This window comes from Bacillus rossius, unplaced genomic scaffold, assembly GCF_032445375.1.
Source record: "Bacillus rossius redtenbacheri isolate Brsri unplaced genomic scaffold, Brsri_v3 Brsri_v3_scf715, whole genome shotgun sequence".
NCBI classification, from domain to species: domain Eukaryota; kingdom Metazoa; phylum Arthropoda; class Insecta; order Phasmatodea; family Bacillidae; genus Bacillus; species Bacillus rossius.
In genome coordinates, this window is record NW_026962937.1 from 6,218 (window position 1) to 25,588 (window position 19,371).

Consider the following 19,371-nt stretch of genomic DNA (forward strand, 5'->3'; position numbering starts at 1 on the left):
CCGAGGGGAAAAAATTAACATGTTAAATACTGCTCCCAGGCAATTGTAAAATGTCTCGGCGACGGAAGGCACCACTACCCGGCATATTTACGCCCCTCGGACTCCGTGCGCCAGCCTGTAATAGCGAATCGGGACTTAGAAAAAAAATTCGAGCAGGGAGCCAGAACATTTTCCCGGCGATCGAGGCCTCCGCGGCCGAGGAATTTGTCATTGGTGATTTTGCATGTTACATTAACATGTGTATTAACACAGGCTTGGAGAAGCAAGCCTGCGGGACTCTGCAATACATTGAGCGGGCAGCCAGAAAATTCTGGCGGCGACCGAGGCCTCCGCGGCCGGGGAAATAATCCTCTGTAATTTTACATGTTAAATTAACATGTGTATTAACACAGGCTTGGAGAAGCAAGCCTGCGGGACTCTGCAATACATTGAGCGGGGAGCCAGAAATTTCTGGCGGCGACCGAGGCCTCTGCGGCCGGGATAATAATCCTTGTTAATTTTACATGTTAAATTAACATGTGTATTAACACAGGCTGGGAGAACTAGGCATTCTGGACTTTGAAAAATTTCGAGCAGGGGCCGGAGAAATTCTCCCGGCGACCGAGGCCTCCGCGGCCGGGAGAACTCTCGGCGCTCGGGCTCCGCGTCTACCCATGGGGAGCGGGCAGCCAGAAAATTCTGGCGGCGACCGAGGCCTCCGCGGCCGAGGAAAAGGTCATTGGTAATATTACATGTTAAATTAACATGTGTATTAACACATGCTGGGAGAAGCAGGCATTCTGGACTTTGAAAAATTTCGAGCAGGGGCCGGAGAAATTCTCCCGGCGACCGAGGCCTCCGCGGCCGGGAGAACTCTCGGCGCTCGGGCTCCGCGTCTACCCATGGGGAGCGGGCAGCCAGAAAATTCTGGCGGCGACCGAGGCCTCCGCGGCCGAGGAAATGGTCCTTGGTAATTTTACATGTTAAATTAACATGTGTATTAACACAGGCTGGGAGAAGCAGGCATTCTGGACTTTGGAAAATTTCGAGCAGGGGCCGGAGAGAATTCTCCCGGCGACCGAGGCCTCTGCGGCCGGGAGAACTCTCGGCGCTCGGGCTCCGGGTGTACCCGCGGCAAGGCCCATTTTGTGTTATATAGGGGGTAGTGGTGTCCCGAGGGGGAAAAAATTAACATGTTAAATACTGCTTCCAGGCAATAGGAAAATGTCTCGGCGACGGAACGCACCACTACCCGGCGAATTCCCGCCCCTCGGACTCCGTGCGCCAGCTTGTAAGAGCGAATCGGGACTTGGAAAAAATTTTATCGGGGAGCCAGAAAATTCTCCCGGCGATCAAGGCAATCACCGCCGGGAGAATTTTTTCTAGCTAACCGATTGAAATTTTCAAAGTACCAATTGCCTCGAAAACAACCACGAACGTAAAACAACCACGAACGGAAAACAACCACGAACGACAACAACCACGAACGACAACAACCACGAACGACAACAACCACGAACGGAAAACAACCCCGAACGACAACAACCACGAACGCACAACAACCACGAATGAAAACAACCACGAACGGTAAACAACCACGAACGAAAACAACCACGAACGAAAACCACCTCGTTCGTGGTTGTTCGCCTTGTGGGGCGAATCGGGACATCATGCAAATAGCTGGAGACATTCTCCCGGCGATCGAGGCCTCGGCGCCCGGGAAAAATGCCCGCGCTCGGGCGTTGTGGGCACCCATTGCATGGCCCATTTTGGGTTATATAGGGGGTAGTGGTGTCCCGAGGGGGAAAAAATTAACATGTTAAATACTGCTCCCAGGCAATTGTAAAATGTCTCGGCGACGGAAGGCACCACTACCCGGCATATTTCCGCCCCTCGGACTCCGTGCGCCAGCCTGTAATAGCGAATCGGGACTTAGAAAAAATTCGAGCAGAGAGCCAGAAAATTCTCCCGGCGATGGAGGCCTCCGCGGCCGAGGAAATTGTCATTGGTGATTTTGCATGTTAAATTAACATGTGTATTAACACAGGCTTGGAGAAGCAAGCCTGCGGGACTCTGCAATACATTGAGCGGGGAGCCAGAAAATTCTGGCGGCGACCGAGGCCTCCGCGGCCGGGAGAACTCTCGGCGCTCGGGCTCCGCGTCTACACATGGGGAGCGGGCAGCCAGAAAATTCTGGCGGCGACCGAGGCCTCCGCGGCCGAGGAAATGGTCCTTGGTGATTTTACATGTTAAATTAACATGTGTATTAACACAGGCTGGGAGAAGCAAGCCTGCGGGTCGCTGCAATATATTGAGCGGGGAGCCAGAAATTTCTGGCGGCGACCGAGGCCTCCGCGGCCGGGGAAATAATCCTCGGTAATTTTACATGTTAAATTAACATGTGTATTAACACAGGCTTGGAGAAGCAAGCCTGCGGGACTCTGCAATACATTGAGCGGGGAGCCAGAAATTTCTGGCGGCGACCGAGGCCTCTGCGGCCGGGATAATAATCCTTGGTAATTTTACATGTTAAATTAACATGTGTATTAACACAGGCTGGGAGAACTAGGCATTCTGGACTTTGAAAAATTTCGAGCAGGGGCCGGAGAAATTCTCCCGGCGACCGAGGCCTCCGCGGCCGGGAGAACTCTCGGCGCTCGGGCAGCGCGTCTACCCATGGGGAGCGGGCAGCCAGAAAATTCTGGCGGCGACCGAGGCCTCCGCGGCCGAGGAAAAGGTCATTGGTAATATTACATGTTAAATTAACATGTGTATTAACACATGCTGGGAGAAGCAGGCATTCTGGACTTTGAAAAATTTCGAGCAGGGGCCGGAGAAATTCTCCCGGCGACCGAGGCCTCCGCGGCCGGGAGAACTCTCGGCGCTCGGGCTCCGCGTCTACCAATGGGGAGCGGGCAGCCAGAAAATTCTGGCGGCGACCGAGGCCTCCGCGGCCGAGGAAATGGTCCTTGTTGATTTTACATGTTAAATTAACATGTGTATTAACACAGGCTGGGAGAAGCAAGCCTGCGGGACTCTGCAATACATTGAGCGGGGAGCCAGAAAATTCTGGCGGCGACCGAGGCCTCCGCGGCCGAGGAAATGGTCCTCAATGATTTTACATGTTAAATTATCATGTGTATTAACACAGGCTGGGAGAAGCAAGCCTGCGGGACTCTGCAATACATTGAGCGGGGAGCCAGAAAATTCTGGCGGCGACCGAGGCCTCCGCGGCCGGGGAAATAATCCTCGGTAATTTTACATGTTAAATTAACATGTGTATTAACACAGGCTGGGAGAAGCAGGCATTCTGGACTTTGAAAAATTTCGAGCAGGGGCCGGAGAAATTCTCCCGGCGACCGAGGCCTCCGCGGCCGGGAGAACTTCGGCGCTCGGGCTCCGCGTGTACCCGCCGCAAGGCCCATTTTGGGTTATATAGGGGGTAGTGGTGTCTCTGGAGGGAAAAAATACACGGTAAATATTGCAGCCAGAGCCTATGGCAATCTGTTGGCGACCGAGGCCTCCACACGCCGGCAAATTTTCGGCTCTCGGACTGTGTGTATTCCACTGGAGACAGGCCTGCGGGACTCTGTAATATATTGAGCCGGGAGCCAGAAAATTCTGGCGGCGACCGAGGCCTCCGCGGCCGGGGAAATAATCCTCGGTAATTTTACATGTTAAATTAACATGTGTATTAACACAGGCTGGGAGAAGCAAGCCTGCGGGTCGCTGCAATATATTGAGCGGGGAGCCAGAAAATTCTGGCGGCGACCGAGGCCTCCGCGGCCGGGGAAATAATCCTCGGTAATTTTACATGTTAAATTAACATGTGTATTAACACAGGCTTGGAGAAGCAAGCCTGCGGGACTCTGCAATACATTGAGCGGGGAGCCAGAAAATTCTGGCGGCGACCGCGGCCTCTGCGGCCAGGGAAATAATCCTCGGTAATTTTACATGTTAAATAACCATGTGTATTAACACAGGCTGGGAGAAGCAAGCATGCGGGACTCTGCAATATATTGAGCAGGGAGCCAGAAAATTCTGGCTGCGACCGAGGCCTCTGCGGCCGAGGAAATGGTCATTGGTAATTTTACATGTTAAATTAACATGTGTTTTAACACAGGCTGGGAGATGCAGGCATTCTGGACTTAGAAAAATTTCGAGCAGGGGCCCGAGAAATTCTCCCGGCGACCGAGGCCTCTGCGGCCGGGAGAACTCTCGAAAACCACCTCGTTCGTGGTTGTTTGCCGTGCGGGGCGAATCGGGAAATCTAGCAAATAGCTGAAGACATTCTCCCGGCGATGGAGGCCTCGGCGGCCGGGAAAAACGCCCGCGCTCGGGCGTTGCGCGCCCCCTTGGCAAGGCCCATTTTGGGTTATATAGGGGGTAGTGGTGTCCCGAGGGGAAAAAATTAACATGTTAAATACTGCTCCCAGGCAATTGTAAAATGTCTCGGCGACGGAAGGCACCACTACCCGGCATATTTACGCCCCTCGGACTCCGTGCGCCAGCCTGTAATAGCGAATCGGGACTTAGAAAAAAAATTCGAGCAGGGAGCCAGAACATTTTCCCGGCGATCGAGGCCTCCGCGGCCGAGGAATTTGTCATTGGTGATTTTGCATGTTAAATTAACATGTGTATTAACACAGGCTTGGAGAAGCAAGCCTGCGGGACTCTGCAATACATTGAGCGGGCAGCCAGAAAATTCTGGCGGCGACCGTGGCCTCCGCGGCCGGGGAAATAATCCTCTGTAATTTTACATGTTAAATTAACATGTGTATTAACACAGGCTTGGAGAAGCAAGCCTGCGGGACTCTGCAATACATTGAGCGGGGAGCCAGAAATTTCTGGCGGCGACCGAGGCCTCTGCGGCCGGGATAATAATCCTTGGTAATTTTACATGTTAAATTAACATGTGTATTAACACAGGCTGGGAGAACTAGGCATTCTGGACTTTGAAAAATTTCGAGCAGGGGCCGGAGAAATTCTCCCGGCGACCGAGGCCTCCGCGGCCGGGAGAACTCTCGGCGCTCGGGCTCCGCGTCTACCCATGGGGAGCGGGCAGCCAGAAAATTCTGGCGGCGACCGAGGCCTCCGCGGCCGAGGAAAAGGTCATTGGTAATATTACATGTTAAATTAACATGTGTATTAACACATGCTGGGAGAAGCAGGCATTCTGGACTTTGAAAAATTTCGAGCAGGGGCCGGAGAAATTCTCCCGGCGACCGAGGCCTCCGCGGCCGGGAGAACTCTCGGCGCTCGGGCTCCGCGTCTACCCTTGGGGAGCGGGCAGCCAGAAAATTCTGGCGGCGACCGAGGCCTCCGCGGCCGAGGAAATGGTCCTTGGTGATTTTACATGTTAAATTAACATGTGTATTAACACAGGCTGGGAGAAGCAGGCATTCTGGACTTTGGAAAATTTCGAGCAGGGGCCGGAGAAAATCTCCCGGCGACCGAGGCCTCTGCGGCCGGGAGAACTCTCGGCGCTCGGGCTCCGGGTGTACCCGCGGCAAGGCCCATTTTGTGTTATATAGGGGGTAGTGGTGTCCCGAGGGGGAAAAAATTAACATGTTAAATACTGCTTCCAGGCAATAGGAAAATGTCTCGGCGACGGAACACACCACTACCCGGCGAATTCCCGCCCCTCGGACTCCGTGCGCCAGCTAGTAAGAGCGAATCGGGACTTGGAAAAAATTTTATCGGGGAGCCAGAAAATTCTCCCGGCGATCAAGGCAATCACCGCCGGGAGAATTTTTTCTAGCTAACCGATTGAAATTTTCAAAGTACCAATTGCCTCGAAAACAACCACGAACGTAAAACAACCACGAACGGAAAACAACCACGAACGACAACAACCACGAACGACAACAACCACGAACGACAACAACCACGAACGGAAAACAACCCCGAACGACAACAACCACGAACGCACAACAACCACGAATGAAAACAACCACGAACAGTAAACAACCACGAACGAAAACAACCACGAACGAAAACCACCTCGTTCGTGGTTGTTCGCCTTGTGGGGCGAATCGGGACATCATGCAAATAGCTGGAGACATTCTCCCGGCGATCGAGGCCTCGGCGCCCGGGAAAAATGCCCGCGCTCGGGCGTTGTGGGCACCCATTGCATGGCCCATTTTGGGTTATATAGGGGGTAGTGGTGTCCCGAGGGGGAAAAAATTAACATGTTAAATACTGCTCCCAGGCAATTGTAAAATGTCTCGGCGACGGAAGGCACCACTACCCGGCATATTTCCGCCCCTCGGACTCCGTGCGCCAGCCTGTAATAGCGAATCGGGACTTAGAAAAAATTCGAGCAGAGAGCCAGAAAATTCTCCCGGCGATGGAGGCCTCCGCGGCCGAGGAAATTGTCATTGGTGATTTTGCATGTTAAATTAACATGTGTATTAACACAGGCTTGGAGAAGCAAGCCTGCGGGACTCTGCAATACATTGAGCGGGGAGCCAGAAAATTCTGGCGGCGACCGAGGCCTCCGCGGCCGGGAGAACTCTCGGCGCTCGGGCTCCGCGTCTACACATGGGGAGCGGGCAGCCAGAAAATTCTGGCGGCGACCGAGGCCTCCGCGGCCGAGGAAATGGTCCTTGGTGATTTTACATGTTAAATTAACATGTGTATTAACACAGGCTGGGAGAAGCAAGCCTGCGGGTCGCTGCAATATATTGAGCGGGGAGCCAGAAATTTCTGGCGGCGATCGAGGCCTCCGCGGCCGGGGAAATAATCCTCGGTAATTTTACATGTTAAATTAACATGTGTATTAACACAGGCTTGGAGAAGCAAGCCTGCGGGTCTCTGCAATACATTGAGCGGGGAGCCAGAAATTTCTGGCGGCGACCGAGGCCTCTGCGGCCGGGATAATAATCCTTGGTAATTTTACATGTTAAATTAACATGTGTATTAACACAGGCTGGGAGAACTAGGCATTCTGGACTTTGAAAAATTTCGAGCAGGGGCCAGAGAAATTCTCCCGGCGACAGAGGCCTCCGCGGCCGGGAGAAATCTCGGCGCTCGGGCAGCGCGTCTACCCATGGGGAGCGGGCAGCCAGAAAATTCTGGCGGCGACCGAGGCCTCCGCGGACGAGGAAAAGGTCATTGGTAATATTACATGTTAAATTAACATGTGTATTAACACATGCTGGGAGAAGCAGGCATTCTGGACTTTGAAAAATTTCGAGCAGGGGCCGGAGAAATTCTCCCGGCGACCGAGGCCTCCGCGGCCGGGAGAACTCTCGGCGCTCGGGCTCCGCGTCTACCAATGGGGAGCGGGCAGCCAGAAAATTCTGGCGGCGACCGAGGCCTCCGCGGCCGAGGAAATGGTCCTTGTTGATTTTACATGTTAAATTAACATGTGTATTAACACAGGCTGGGAGAAGCAAGCCTGCGGGACTCTGCAATACATTGAGCGGGGAGCCAGAAAATTCTGGCGGCGACCGAGGCCTCCGCGGCCGAGGAAATGGTCCTCAATGATTTTACATGTTAAATTAACATGTGTATTAACACAGGCTGGGAGAAGCAAGCCTGCGGGACTCTGCAATACATTGAGCGGGGAGCCAGAAAATTCTGGCGGCGACCGAGGCCTCCGCGGCCGGGGAAATAATCCTCGGTAATTTTACATGTTAAATTAACATGTGTATTAACACAGGCTGGGAGAAGCAGGCATTCTGGACTTTGAAAAATTTCGAGCAGGGGCCGGAGAAATTCTCCCGGCGACCGAGGCCTCCGCGGCCGGGAGAACTTCGGCGCTCGGGCTCCGCGTGTACACGCCGCAAGGCCCATTTTGGGTTATATAGGGGGTAGTGGTGTCTCTGGAGGGAAAAAATACACGGTAAATATTGCAGCCAGAGCCTATGGCAATCTGTTGGCGACCGAGGCCTCCACACCCCGGCAAATTTTCGGCTCTCGGACTGTGTGTATTCCACTGGAGACAGGCCTGCGGGACTCTGTAATATATTGAGCCGGGAGCCAGAAAATTCTGGCGGCGACCGAAGCCTCCGCGGCCGGGGAAATAATCCTCGGTAATTTTACATGTTAAATTAACATGTGTATTAACACAGGCTGGGAGAAGCAAGCCTGCGGGTCGCTGCAATATATTGAGCGGGGAGCCAGAAAATTCTGGCGGCGACCGAGGCCTCCGCGGCCGGGGAAATAATCCTCGGTAATTTTACATGTTAAATTAACATGTGTATTAACACAGGCTTGGAGAAGCAAGCCTGCGGGACTCTGCAATACATTGAGCGGGGAGCCAGAAAATTCTGGCGGCGACCGCGGCCTCTGCGGCCAGGGAAATAATCCTCGGTAATTTTACATGTTAAATAACCATGTGTATTAACACAGGCTGGGAGAAGCAAGCATGCGGGACTCTGCAATATATTGAGCAGGGAGCCAGAAAATTCTGGCTGCGACCGAGGCCTCTGCGGCCGAGGAAATGGTCATTGGTAATTTTACATGTTAAATTAACATGTGTTTTAACACAGGCTGGGAGATGCAGGCATTCTGGACTTAGAAAAATTTCGAGCAGGGGCCCGAGAAATTCTCCCGGCGACCGAGGCCTCCGCGGCCGGGAGAACTCTCGAAAACCACCTCGTTCGTGGTTGTTTGCCGTGCGGGGCGAATCGGGAAATCTAGCAAATAGCTGAAGACATTCTCCCGGCGATGGAGGCCTCGGCGGCCGGGAAAAACGCCCGCGCTCGGGCGTTGCGCGCCCCCTTGGCAAGGCCCATTTTGGGTTATATAGGGGGTAGTGGTGTCCCGAGGGGAAAAAATTAACATGTTAAATACTGCTCCCAGGCAATTGTAAAATGTCTCGGCGACGGAAGGCACCACTACCCGGCATATTTACGCCCCTCGGACTCCGTGCGCCAGCCTGTAATAGCGAATCGGGACTTAGAAAAAAAATTCGAGCAGGGAGCCAGAACATTTTCCCGGCGATCGAGGCCTCCGCGGCCGAGGAATTTGTCATTGGTGATTTTGCATGTTAAATTAACATGTGTATTAACACAGGCTTGGAGAAGCAAGCCTGCGGGACTCTGCAATACATTGAGCGGGCAGCCAGAAAATTCTGGCGGCGACCGAGGCCTCCGCGGCCGGGGAAATAATCCTCTGTAATTTTACATGTTAAATTAACATGTGTATTAACACAGGCTTGGAGAAGCAAGCCTGCGGGACGCTGCAATACATTGAGCGGGGAGCCAGAAATTTCTGGCGGCGACCGAGGCCTCTGCGGCCGGGATAATAATCCTTGGTAATTTTACATGTTAAATTAACATGTGTATTAACACAGGCTGGGAGAACTAGGCATTCTAGACTTTGAAAAATTTCGAGCAGGGGCCGGAGAAATTCTCCCGGCGACCGAGGCCTCCGCGGCCGGGAGAACTCTCGGCGCTCGGGCTCCGCGTCTACCCATGGGGAGCGGGAAGCCAGAAAATTCTGGCGGCGACCGAGGCCTCCGCGGCCGAGGAAATGGTCCTTGGTGATTTTACATGTTAAATTAACATGTGTATTAACACAGGCTGGGAAAAGCAAGCCTGCGGGACTCTGCAATATATTGAGCGGGGAGCCAGAAAATTCTGGCGGCGACCGAGGCCTCCACGGCCGGGGAAATAATCCTCGGTAATTTAACATGTTAAATTAACATGTGTATTAACACAGGCTTGGAGAAGCATGCCTGCGGGACTCTGCAATACATTGAGCGGGGAGCCAGAAAATTCTGGCGGCGACCGAGGCCTCTGCGGCCGAGGAAATGGTCATTGGTAATTTTACATGTTAAATTAACATGTGTATTAACACAGGCTGGGAAAAGCAAGCCTGCGGGACTCTGCAATATATTGAGCGGGGAGCCAGAAAATTCTGGCGGCGACCGAGGCCTCCACGGCCGGGGAAATAATCCTCGGTAATTTAACATGTTAAATTAACATGTGTATTAACACAGGCTGGGAGAAGCAGGCATTCTGGACTTTGAAAAATTTCGAGCAGGGGCCGGAGAAATTCTCCCGGCGACCGAGGCCTCCGCGGCCGGGAGAACACTCGGCGCTCGGGCTCCGCGTGTACCCGCGGCAAGGCCCATGTTGGGTTATATAGGGGGTAGTGGTGTCCCGAGGGGGAAAAAATTAACATGTTAAATACAGCTTCCAGGCAATAGAAAAATGTCTCGGCGACGGAAGGCACCACTACCCGGCGAATTCCCGCCCCTCTGACTCCGTGCGCCAGCCTGTAATAGCGAATCGGGACTTAGAAAAAATTCGAGCAGGGAGCCAGACAATTCTGTCGGCGACCGAGGCCTCCGTGGCCGGGGAAATAATCCTCGGTAATTTTACATGTTAAATTAACATGTGTATTAACACAGGCTTGGAGAACCAAGCCTGCGGGACTCTGCAATACATTGAGCGGGGAGCCAGAAAATTCTGGCGGCGACCGAGGCCTCCGCGGCCGGGGAAATAATCCTCGGTAATTTTACATGTTAAATTAACATGTGTATTAACACAGGCTTGGAGAACCAAGCCTGCGGGACTCTGCAATACATTGAGAGGTGAGCCAGAAAATTCTGGCGGCGACCGAGGCCTCCGCGGCCGAGGAAATGGTCCTCGGTGATTTTACATGTTAAATTAACATGTGTATTAACACAGGCTGGGAGAAGCAAGCCTGCGGGACTCTGCAATATATTGAGCGGGGAGCCAGAAAATTCTGGCGGCGACCGAGGCCTCCACGGCCGGGGAAATAATCCTCGATAATTTAACATGTTAAATTAACATGTGTATTAACACAGGCTGGGAGAAGCAGGCATTCTGGACTTTGAAAAATTTCGAGCAGGGGCCGGAGAAATTCTCCCGGCGACCGAGGCCTCCGCGGCCGGGAGAACTTCGGCGCTCGGGCTCTGCGTGTACCCACCGCAAGGCCTATTTTGGGTTTTATAGGGGGTAGTGGTGTCTCTGGAGGGAAAAAATACACGGTAAATATTGCAGCCAGAGCCTATGGCAATCTGTTGGCGACCGAGGCCTCCACACCCCGGCAAATTTTCGGCTCTCGGACTGTGTGTATTCCACTGGAGACAGGCCTGCGGGACTCTGTAATATATTGAGCCGGGAGCCAGAAAATTCTGGCGGCGACCGAGGCCTCCGCGGCCGAGGAAAAGGTCATTGGTAAAATTACATGTTAAATTAACATGTGTATTAACACAGGCTGGGAGAAGCAGGCATTCTGGACTTAGAAAAATTTCGAGCAGGGGCCCGAGAAATTCTCCCGGCTACGAGGCCTCCGCGGCCGGGAGAACTCTCGGCGCTCGGGCTCCGCGTCTACACATGGGGAGCGGGCAGCCAGAAAATTCTGGCGGCGACCGAGGCCTCCGCGGCCGAGGAAATGGTCCTTGGTGATTTTACATGTTAAATTAACATGTGTATTAACACAGGCTGGGAGAAGCAAGCCTGCGGGTCGCTGCAATATATTGAGCGGGGAGCCAGAAATTTCTGGCGGCGACCGAGGCCTCCGCGGCCGGGGAAATAATCCTCGGTAATTTTACATGTTAAATTAACATGTGTATTAACACAGGCTTGGAGAAGCAAGCATGCGGGACTCTGCAATATATTGAGCAGGGAGCCAGAAAATTCTGGCTGCGACCGAGGCCTCTGCGGCCGAGGAAATGGTCATTGGTAATTTTACATGTTAAATTAACATGTGTTTTAACACAGGCTGGGAGATGCAGGCATTCTGGACTTAGAAAAATTTCGAGCAGGGGCCAGGGAAATTCTCCCTGCGACCGAGGCCTCCGCGGCCGGGAGAACTCTCGAAAACCACCTCGTTCGTGGTTGTTTGTCGTGCGGGGCGAATCGGGAAATCTAGCAAATAGCTGAAGACATTCTCCCGGCGATGGAGGTCTCGGCGGCCGGGAAAAACGCCCGCGCTCGGGCGTTGCGCGCCCCCTTGGCAAGGCCCATTTTGCGTTATATAGGGGGTAGTGGTGTCACGAGGGGAAAAAATTAACATGTTAAATACTGCTCCCAGGCAATTGTAAAATGTCTCGGCGACGGAAGGCACCACTACCCGGCATATTTACGCCCCTCGGACTCCGTGCGCCAGCCTGTAATAGCGAATCGGGACTTAGAAAAAAAATTCGAGCAGGGAGCCAGAACATTTTCCCGGCGATCGAGGCCTCCGCGGCCGAGGAATTTGTCATTGGTGATTTTGCATGTTAAATTAACATGTGTATTAACACAGGCTTGGAGAAGCAAGCCTGCGGGACTCTGCAATACATTGAGCGGGCAGCCAGAAAATTCTGGCGGCGACCGAGGCCTCCGCGGCCGGGGAAATAATCCTCTGTAATTTTACATGTTAAATTAACATGTGTATTAACACAGGCTTGGAGAAGCAAGCCTGCGGGACTCTGCAATACATTGAGCGGGGAGCCAGAAATTTCTGGCGGCGACCGAGGCCTCTGCGGCCGGGATAATAATCCTTGGTAATTTTACATGTTAAATTAACATGTGTATTAACACAGGCTGGGAGAACTAGGCATTCTGGACTTTGAAAAATTTCGAGCAGGGGCCGGAGAAATTCTCCCGGCGACCGAGGCCTCCGCGGCCGGGAGAACTCTCGGCGCTCGGGCTCCGCGTCTACCCATGGGGAGCGGGCAGCCAGAAAATTCTGGCGGCGACCGAGGCCTCCGCGGCCGAGGAAAAGGTCATTGGTAATATTACATGTTAAATTAACATGTGTATTAACACATGCTGGGAGAAGCAGGCATTCTGGACTTTGAAAAATTTCGAGCAGGGGCCGGAGAAATTCTCCCGGCGACCGAGGCCTCCGCGGCCGGGAGAACTCTCGGCGCTTGGGCAGCGCGTCTACCCATGGGGAGCGGGCAGCCAGAAAATTCTGGCGGTGACCGAGGCCTCCGCGGCCGAGGAAATGGTCCTTGGTGATTTTACATGTTAAATTAACATGTGTATTAACACAGGCTGGGAGAAGCAGGCATTCTGGACTTAGAAAAATTTCGAGCAGGGGCCGTTGAAATTCTCCCGGCGACCGAGGCCTCCGCGGCCGGGAGAACTCTCGGCGCTCGGGCTCCGCGTGTACACGCGTCAAGGCCCATTTTGGGTTATATAGGGTGTAGTGGTGTCTCTGGAGGGAAAAAATACACGGTAAATATTGCAGCCAGAGCCTATGGCAATCTGTTGGCGACCGAGGCCTCCACACCCCGGCAAATTTTCGGCTCTCGGACTGTGTGTATTCCACTGGAGACAGGCCTGCGGGACTGTGCAGTATATTGAGCGGGGAGCCAGGAAAATCTCCCGGCGACCGAGGCCTCCGCGGCCGAGGAAATGGTAATTGGTGGTTTTGCATGTAAAATTAACATGTGTATTAACACAAGCTGGGATGAGAGGAATTTGGCGGCGACCGAGGCCTCCTCACCCCGGCAAAATATCAGCTACCGGGCTCTGCATATTCCTACAGAAGCAGGCCTGCAGGACTCTGCAATATATTGAGCGGGAACCAGAAAATTCTGGCGGCGACCGAGGCCTCCGCGGCCGAGGAAAATTGTCATTGGTGGTTTGCATGTAAAATTAACATGTGTATTAACACAAGCTGTGACCAGAGGAATTTGGCGGCGACCGGGGCCTCCACACCCCGGCAAAATATCAGCTACCGGGCTCTGCTTATTCACATTCAAGCAGGCATTAGGGACTCTGAAAAGTTTCGGGCGGGGAGCCAGAAAATTCTCACCGGCCACAGAGCCCTCCCTCCCGAGAGTCTGTGTAAATGCCTGTTATACAGGCCCCATGAATTCCAGCCTTATAGGTTATTTTAAGTCTCCGTTCGTGGTTGTTCGTAAACAACTGCGATTCGGGATTTTGACCTATTTCCTATGATCATGTTCCCGGAAGTTAGCCAGCCTCTTTCAGTCAAAATCTCATATTTTGGGTACCTTTGTGAACCCATCGATAGGCCCATTTTGGGTATATTAGGGGGACATGCAATCGGGAAAAATTGGAATTATTTGCAATATGGAAAGAATATGTACATAAATGAAAAGGGAGTCCCCCCGAGTTTTCTCGCCCTATATATATTGCAAAAATATCCAATTAATTATTGTGGAACCTGTAGCACCTTTCTATGAAGCAGAATTAACATTACAGAACGGTTTGAATGCTACCACCTCAGTTTCTCTACAATGCATTGGATTTCAAAGAGGTGAATTACTGTGGATGGTACTGTTGTATGGCTAACAAATCGTCTGGGAAACAATGCAGAATTAAATTAAGAAGGTTGTATGTTTTCTGTTACATGGTGGAGGTGCCCTCTAGTACACAGTAAAATGTTTTGTGGACTGCAGCTCCTTGAGGAATTAATTCAGTATGGGTCTTGTAGTGGTCTGAAAGTGGATGATGAAAAAGAATGTATAATGGTATTCAGAGCACCTCGCGGTGAAGCGGACATGCTACCTCAAAATGCTTGATTGATTCATGCCCAGTTCCCCCAAGAAGCGGTACATTGAAAAAATTGATTTACTTTGTGGATGATACTAGCAAATACTATCCGCTGGGGGAAGTAAGCAGAAATTTGGTGGTCGTATGTTTGTTACATGGTAGAGGTGCTTTCTAGTACACAATGAAATGCTTGGTGTACCGCTGCTCCTTGAAGAATTAATTCCATATGGGTCTAGCCGTGGTCTTAACTGTGAACACGAAGAACTATCTAAAGTGGCCTATCTGTCTGAACTGCAATACACAAGCTGCGAGCCAATGCTATACCTTTCTCAGGTAACGAGCTCTTGTGCGGCGATTCGATTGGATGCGAAATGGTGGGGAACGCGTGTCCGGTCGTCTTAACCAAGTAATGGTTCCCCTCTGTTAACAATGAAATGTTTGATGGATCGCAGCTCCCTGAGAGACAAGTTTCAAAGGGGTTAGTCGCGGTCTTCAATCCTGGCCAAGGTGCAGTCACCATCTATAAGAGATACCTGCTTTACTGAAGGGTAGCAAGAGTTCCCTTGCCCGCATGTTGCTCCGTGGGGGTATATCAGTATAAAGGTAGAAGAAGCCATGATCGGAGCTTCGGTGGATGAGATTGGCGGAGAAGACATGTTCTTGTCTATCTGGTAGATCAGGGGGGTGGCAGCTGATCCGGAGAAAGCAAGCGGACTCCCGATGTTCCGTCGACTCCCAATGTACACTTGAAACATGCACATTTGGGTGGCGAGGGGGCGTTGTGGCCATCCGAAAACATGTCTTCATCTCTCTTATTGGTGGACCGCTGCTCCTTGAAGAATTAATTCCATATGGGTCTAGTCTTGGTGATAACTGTGAACACTAAGAACTATCTAAAGTGGCCTATCTGTCTGAACTGCAATACACTAGCTGCGAGCCAATGCTATACCTTTCTTAGGTAACGAGCTCTTGTGCGGCAATTCGATTGGATGCGAAATGGTGGGGAACGCGTGTCCTATCGTCTTAACCAAGTAATGGTTCCCCTCTGTTAACAATGAAATGTTTGATGGATCGCAGCTCCCTGAGAGACAAGTTTCAAAGGGGTTAGTCGCGGTCTTCAATCCTGGCCAAGGTGCAGTCACCATCTATAAGAGATACCTGCTTTACTGAAGGGTAGCAAGAGTTCCCTTGCCCGCATGTTGCTCCGTGGGGGTATATCAGTATAAAGGTAGAAGAAGCCATGATCGGAGCTTCGGTGGATGAGATTGGTGGAGAAGACATGTTCTTGTCTATCTGGTAGATCAGGGGGGTGGCAGCTGATCCGGAGAAAGCAAGCGGACTCCCGATGTTCCGTCGACTCCCAATGTACACTTAAAACATGCACATTTGGGTGGCGAGGGGGCGTTGTGGCCATCCGAAAACATGTCTTCATCTCTCTTATTGGTGGACCGCTGCTCCTTGAAGAATTAAATCCATATGGGTCTAGTCTTGGTGATAACTGTGAACACTAAGAACTATCTAAAGTGGCCTATCTGTCTGAACTGCAATACACTAGCTGCGAGCCAATGCTATACCTTTCTCAGGTAACGAGCTCTTGTGCGGCAATTCGATTGGATGCGAAATGGTGGGGAACGCGTGTCCTATCGTCTTAACCAAGTAATGGTTCCCCTCTGTTAACAATGAAATGTTTGATGGATCGCAGCTCCCTGAGAGACAAGTTTCAAAGGGGTTAGTCGCGGTCTTCAGCCCTGGCCAAAGGTGTTTAGAAATGAATACTTTTCGGACCAGTGGGCAAATTAGTTCACAGCGAGCCCACGGGCCAACGGTCTGCTCCCGCAGTGGGCCGCGCCCGAATGTGGGCACCGATCATATAATTTGAAATCCACTCGCCAAGTACCATGCGAGTTTCTAAGAGCGCGATATATTCGCCAGTGAAAGCCTTGGAAGTTTGGCCTCGCCTACTCCCTAGGAAAATTAATTAGAGATGGAAGGAAAGACTTTGCAATTGCAAAGCGGGTGTCGATATTGGGAAGTCGCCCCCGTACTTGTTGATACAGAAGGAAAAAAAAATGTACATCATAAGATTCGGACCCGGTGCTCTGCGGACCCGGGAGGTTCCTCCGAACGAAAAAAAAAGCTGCTAGCAGCTCCCTGGTTGATCCTGCCAGTAGTCATATGCTTGTCTCAAAGATTAAGCCATGCATGTCTAAGTGCAAGCCAAAATAAGGTGAAACCGCGAATGGCTCATTAAATCAGTTATGGTTCCTTAGATCGTACCACATGACTTGGATAACTGTGGTAATTCTAGAGCTAATACATGCTGAACTGAGTCCCGACCAGAAATGGGAGGGATGCTTTTATTAGATCAAAACCAATCGGCGTGGCTCGTCTGCGTCCGTTTGCTTTGGTGACTCTGGATAACTTTGTGCTGATCGCACGGTCTCCGTACCGGCGACGCATCTTTCAAATGTCTGCCTTATCAACTGTCGATGGTAGGTTCTGCGCCTACCATGGTTGTAACGGGTAACGGGGAATCAGGGTTCGATTCCGGAGAGGGAGCCTGAGAAACGGCTACCACATCCAAGGAAGGCAGCAGGCGCGCAAATTACCCACTCCCGGCACGGGGAGGTAGTGACGAAAAATAACGATACGGGACTCATCCGAGGCCCCGTAATCGGAATGAGAACACTTTAAACCCTTTAACGAGTATCCATTGGAGGGCAAGTCTGGTGCCAGCAGCCGCGGTAATTCCAGCTCCAATAGCGTATATTAAAGTTGTTGCGGTTAAAAAGCTCGTAGTTGGACTTGTGTCCCACGCTGTCGGTTCACCGTTCGTCGGTGTCTAACTGGCATGCCCGTGCGGACGTCCTGCCGGTGGATGCGGTCGGCCGCGGCAAGCCCCTTCCCTCGGGCGTTCGCCCCTCCTCTCGTAACCTCTTCGCGGAGGCCGGGTTGGATGCGGGTGTTTCGTCCCGGGGTGCATGCTTGGGCCCCGCGCGTCGGCGGTCCGATGCAATCCTACCGCGGTGCTCTTCACCGAGTGTCGAGGTGGGCCGGCACGTTTACTTTGAACAAATTAGAGTGCTCAAAGCAGGCAGTGTTTCGCCTGAATATTGTGTGCATGGAATAATGGAATAGGACCTCGGTTCTATTTTGTTGGTTTTCGGAACCCGAGGTAATGATTAACAGGGACAAACGGGGGCATTCGTATTGCGACGTTAGAGGTGAAATTCTTGGATCGTCGCAAGACGAACCTAAGCGAAAGCATTTGCCATGTGTGTTTTCATTAATCAAGAACGAAAGTTAGAGGTTCGAAGGCGATCAGATACCGCCCTAGTTCTAACCATAAACGATGCCAGCTAGCGATCCGCCGAAGTTCCTCCGATGACTCGGCGGGCAGCTTCCGGGAAACCAAAGCTTTTGGGTTCCGGGGGAAGTATGGTTGCAAAGCTGAAACTTAAAGGAATTGACGGAAGGGCACCACCAGGAGTGGAGCCTGCGGCTTAATTTGACTCAACACGGGAAACCTCACCAGGCCCGGACACCGGAAGGATTGACAGATTGAGAGCTCTTTCTTGATTCGGTGGGTGGTGGTGCATGGCCGTTCTTAGTTGGTGGAGCGATTTGTCTGGTTAATTCCGATAACGAACGAGACTCTGGCCTGCTAACTAGTCGCTTCCGGTATCCCTTCGTGCTACCGGCGACAAATGATCTTCTTAGAGGGACAGGCGGCTTCTAGCCGCACGAGATTGAGCAATAACAGGTCTGTGATGCCCTTAGATGTTCTGGGCCGCACGCGCGCTACACTGAAGGAATCAGCGTGTCCTCCTAGCCCGAAAGGGCCGGGTAACCCGTTGAACCTCCTTCGTGCTAGGGATTGGGGCTTGCAATTGTACCCCATGAACGAGGAATTCCCAGTAAGCGCGAGTCATAAGCTCGCGTTGATTACGTCCCTGCCCTTTGTACACACCGCCCGTCGCTACTACCGATTGAATGATTTAGTGAGGTCTTCAGACCGGTGCGCGACGGCTCTTCGCGAGCCGCTGATGTTGCTGGAAAGATGACCAAACTTGATCATTTAGAGGAAGTAAAAGTCGTAACAAGGTTTCCGTAGGTGAACCTGCGGAAGGATCATTAACGGCCATGGAGAAAATGAGGCTGGATCACATTTGAACGGAAGGTGGCCTCTGGCCTTGCGCCCTATGACCCGATAGGTCCCGACTCTCCATTGCCTGGAAATCCTTACATTGGAATCGAGGCGGATTTCTAAGGCAGTGGAGGCGACCCTGCTAGGTTGCCAGGGACCGAGGAACAAGGGTGTGGCCTGGTGGTCCAATGTGGATCTTTTCTTGTGCCTTCGCATCATCGGTGGCACAAAAAAAAATATGTATGGATGTTGGTCGTGGCGCCCTGAGAATTATATTCTACGGGGCAGGTCACAGCCATGAGAAAATAAAAAAGTGAAATAACGCACTTCTGGCTGGAACAAAAAATTGACAATAAAGGGAAAGCCTGAGTGTCGGAGAAATGTTGTCAGTCCACTGGTGATGAGCTGGTAGAAGGATTATCCTTGCTGAAGGAACCAAACCGTCTGCGGGAGATCGTGACGGGGCTTGACCATGGTCTTAGGCGACGAGGGAGCAAATGCTAGCTTTGCCAACCCTTGTTTGTAAGACTGTGCTTGCCAATGGTTTTTTTTTCTGTAGTGAGAACTCGCAGATTTCCTGTGGGCGGCAGGTTACTGCGTAGTGCATGTCGGTCGTGGCCCCCTGAGAATTATATTCTACGGGGCAGGTCACAGCCATAAGATGAAGTTGTGAAAGAATGCACTACTGGATTGATGTCTTGATAACAATGTGATAGGCCTTGCGGGAAACCGCGAGGCCTGAGAAAAAAATATTCTGACAACCCTGAACGGTGGATCACTTGGCTCGTGGGTCGATGAAGGGCGCTG

At 52.0% G+C, this 19,371-nt stretch overlaps 1 non-coding gene across 1 annotated transcript; it reads left to right on the forward strand.

Annotated features, from left to right (window-relative positions):
• The first annotated feature begins 16,565 nt into the window (after nucleotides 1–16,565).
• Nucleotides 16,566–18,554, forward strand: LOC134545429 (small subunit ribosomal RNA). Its single transcript, XR_010078530.1, has one exon. It is a non-coding gene; the product is annotated as a small subunit ribosomal RNA (ribosomal RNA).
• The last annotated feature ends 817 nt before the right edge of the window (nucleotides 18,555–19,371 follow it).